The 4,119-nt window shown below is 47.9% G+C and overlaps 1 non-coding gene across 1 annotated transcript; it reads left to right on the forward strand.

Annotated features, from left to right (window-relative positions):
* The first annotated feature begins 2,545 nt into the window (after positions 1–2,545).
* TRNAG-CCC (transfer RNA glycine (anticodon CCC)) lies at positions 2,546–2,618 on the forward strand. Its single transcript has one exon. It is a non-coding gene; the product is annotated as a tRNA-Gly (tRNA).
* The last annotated feature ends 1,501 nt before the right edge of the window (positions 2,619–4,119 follow it).

Here is a 4,119-nt window from a genome sequence, read left to right on the forward strand (position 1 = left end):
CCGGGAAGATCCCACATGCCGCGGAGCGGCTGGGCCCGTGAGCCATGGCCGCTGAGCCTGCGCGTCCGGAGCCTGTGCTCCGCAACGGGAAAGGCCGCAACAGTGAGAGGCCCGCCTACAGCAAAAAGAAAAAAAAAAATATGACATTCGAGGCAACTGGAAATTTGAACACCACAGAAATTTGGGTGGAGGGAGATAATAGTTTTGTAGTTCTGTGTGAAAAAAAAAGTAACAGCTGTTGTCTTTTCTTAAATTAAACATTCAGTGTTGAGGTAACTGGAGATTCACACGCAGTTGTAAGAAGTAACAGAGAGAGATCTCACGTGTGCTTTACCCAGCCTCCCACTGTGGTAACACCTTGTGAAACTGCAGTGCAAGTATCATTACCAGGATATTGACATTGATACCTTTTTATTCAGATTTCCCTGGTGTGTATGTGTGTGAGTCCTTTATCTTTTAATGATACACACCAAACTATATTAAAAAAAAGTGGTATCACTTACCCATAGGCACTGTTTTTCATTTTTAATACATTTCTACATCTGATATCTTAATATGAAATAGGTTTTTAATTTTTATTATGTGGCAGAGGGCACACAAAAGAGAGAGATGACACGTATGTAAGTTGGGAAGCATAATAAAATAGACACCTGTGAGCTCATCACTCAAGGACACGGCCATTGAATTACACTGTGCGTGTAACTTATAATCTCAGGGAAAAAACAATAAAACTATTAAAATAATTGCTCTTCTCTTCCTCCCTGGGTCTCTGGGACTGCTGTACTGTAAGGCTGACCATACTGAGCTGTGGGCGTAACTTCTGGAGTCTGAGGAATCCGGCTCAAGTCCCAGCACCTCCATCCCCAGGGGGCCCACTGGGGGCCTCTCTGAGCTGCAGTCTCCGCCTCTCTTTGTGAGATGGACACTCAAAAGAACCAGCTAGAATGTCAGACTCTTTCATGATGACATTCTGATCAAGGGCTAGGCACGCAGGTCGGGGAACTAAAACTCCACTCAAGAGAGGAAGGTGTCAAGCATTCATGCTGTTTGTTCTCTCTAAACATGCACAGTGGCATGTTTTGGTGGGCGAGACTTGACACTGAAATCTAAGTGAACTATGAAACTTCAAACATGAAAGTTCGACTGTGAGTGGAAGACCGTGGGGTGTTCCCAGTCTACACGGAGGAGCTGGAAAATGGCAACTCAGTCAGAGCCACCGCCCAAGGTGGACAGGCAGTGGGAACAGGGCAGATCCCCAAATCCAGGGGTGGAGGGAGACAAAGAGAAGCTTCCCAAGTGGGAGCCCAGAAGTTGTGTTCTCAAGTCCCCCGCTATCGGCTATGTGGTTGTGAAGAAGCATGGTAATAACCTCTGCTCCAACCCCACCGCCCCACCAGGTCCAAGCCACCATCATTTCTTCTTGTGCAAATTACGGCAGTGCCCCCAGTGGGTCTCCCAGCTTCCACTCTTCCCTCTACAGCCTAGCCCCTGACTGAAGCCCTCCAATGACTTCCCTTAGACCTTATCATAAAGTCCACCCTCCTCGCCCTGCCTAAATCTCGCCCGATCTGGCCTCAGTGCCTCTCCAGCTGCATCTCATCCGGCTCTCCCTCTGGCTCACCAGGATCTCGCCTCATGGCTCTTTGTGTTCCTCTAACTTGCCAAGCTCAGTCCTACCTCAGGGCCTCTGCACACCTCTGCCCGGAACACCTTTCTCCCAAGCCTTCCTCACAGCCGGCTCCTTCTCAACACTCAGGTCTCATTTGAAATGTCACCTCCGTAGAGAGGCCTTTCCTTGAGCAGTCTTTCTAAAATAGCTTTCCCAGTCATGCTCTAGCACACTCTTTTATTTTATTCATAGCTTTCATCAGGATCAGAATTTTCCCATGTAATGATCAGTTTTCTGGGCTCTTCGTCAGAATGTGAGCTCCACAAACAGTGGGTTCCAGTGTCTCTTATTCACTGCAGCATGCCCAGTGCCTAAGGCAGTTATTGGCACCCAGGAGACAGTGAATAAATATTTTGGGGAAATACTTGAAGTCACGTGTCCAATGAATGATGAACCAGGGCTAGAGCTCAGATCTCAGTCTGGGGCGCCCAGTCATGGCCCCCTCCCTTCCCTTCGTCCCCATTCTTCCCCTGCTCCAAACCTCACAGAGCACCCTCTGCCCGAGGAAAATAAAGTACACACACAGTTAAACACAGTTAAAGTCAGGGAGGAATCAGCTAATAATGACCACTGAGCAGCCTTAAAGGAAAAGAAACCACAAAGATACAGATTAAAAGAGAAGTGTAGGTCGGGTCGGGGGAGGGATAAATTAGGAGGCTTGGGATTAACATATACACACTATTATGTGTAAAATAGATAACCAACAAGGACCTACTGCATAGCACAGGGAACTATACTCAATATTATATAATAACCTATAAGGGAAAAGAATCTGAAAAAGAATATATGTAGCTGAATTGCTGTGTTGTACACCTGAAACTTACACGACACTGTAAATCAAGTACACTTCAATAAAAAAAAAGAAAAGTAGGGACTTCCCTGGTGGTCCAGTGGTTAAGACTCTGCACTCCCAATGCAGGGGGCCCGGGTTCGATTCCTGATCAGGGAACTAGAGCCCACATACCGCAGCTAAAAGAGCACACATGCCGCAACTAAAGATCCCATGTGCCGCAACTAAGACCCAGCACAGCCAAATAAATAAATAAATATATTAAAAAAAAAAAAAAAAAAAAAAGAGTGTATTCTCAGGACTTAACTATGTAAAGCCGGGGTGGTCTGGGATGATGTTTAGTGGAAAGCAAAATTCTAAGAAGCTTGAACAATCACTGTCAGAAAGCCTCCTTCCTTCTTCTATTCATTCATTCGCTCACTTATTCACTCATCGACCATGTATTCGGTGCCTGTATGCATTTGTGCAGGTCCTGGGTATAAGCTGTGCCACCCCCTTGTTCCTCTGCAGGGAACCTCTGTAATCTATTTCCTGTCCTTTGGGGCTGCTGACCACACCAGGATGGGGCAGAGCCCTCAGGGGTCAAGCCTGCACCAGGCAGGAAGTGGAAACAGGCAGAACCCAGGTCATTCTGACAAAACGCAGCAACATCTCAGTTGTCTCACTTCAGGATGATGTGAATTTCTCAGGAAATAAACTTTGCCCTTTTAAGCACCCAAACTTGCCTCTGAGGTTTTCTCGATGGATCTCATGGGAGCTGACTGCACGTACCTCACCGTAACACAGTGAAGATTTCAGGGGCTGCCGGTAGGTGAAGGAAGCCTCCATCCTACGCCGAAAGGCTCCTACTTTCTCAGGTGTGAATCCCGTTTCAGCGGTGGGGACTGCACCTCGCACAAAGTGGGTGGCCGGGGCTGCCGTCTGGCCCACCGCCTCACTGGCCCTCCCAGCCAGGAAGGGCGAGGCTCTGTAATCCATCCAGAAGGGCGCTTGCTGTCATCTGTCTGTTCACAGGGGATGCCTCTCTTAAACTGGAACAAAGGCTCCTCTGTGCTGGTGGCTGCCCTGTTGCTGTCTCTGCTCTTTCACCAGACTGCCAACTTGCCGCAGGCTGGGAAGCCAGATAAACACATGGCATTGTCTTGTATGTAAAATAGGGAGACAAAGCCCGAGAAACTGATCTATGAAAAAAGAGCATGGAACTCCCATGCTCTGGGAATATCTATTTGGGCTGCTCCGAGGCCCTCTGGCTCTCTTCCTAGCTCCTGGCAGTGTTTCGAGGGACTGAGATTGCTGAGTAAATCAAACAGCATCTATGGAACACTGTTCACGTGGCAGAAAGTGTGCCAGGCCTGAACGTTTAGAGGTAAATAAATGAGACACATTCCTTGCCCTTAGGAGCTGGGGGTCTACCAGCCCGTGACTTGTCACTGACTGCAGTGTGGCCCTACTCGCCACGTTCTCGGCCCACGATTGGCACACTGGTGTCCATGCCCACAGCAAGCCTGATGACACACATATTACACAGAAACCAAGGGTAGTTATCAGTTAGCCATTAATAACTAATAAACTGCCTTTGCTGATCAGGCTTGCTTTAATTATTTTTACAAAAACTTGCGTGTCCTCCAAGTGTCATGAAGCCTGAACAATAAGACGTCTG

This window comes from Lipotes vexillifer, unplaced genomic scaffold (assembly GCF_000442215.2).
Source record: "Lipotes vexillifer unplaced genomic scaffold, Lipotes_vexillifer_v1.1 scaffold611, whole genome shotgun sequence".
In the NCBI taxonomy this organism is placed as follows: Eukaryota; Metazoa; Chordata; class Mammalia; order Artiodactyla; family Lipotidae; genus Lipotes; species Lipotes vexillifer.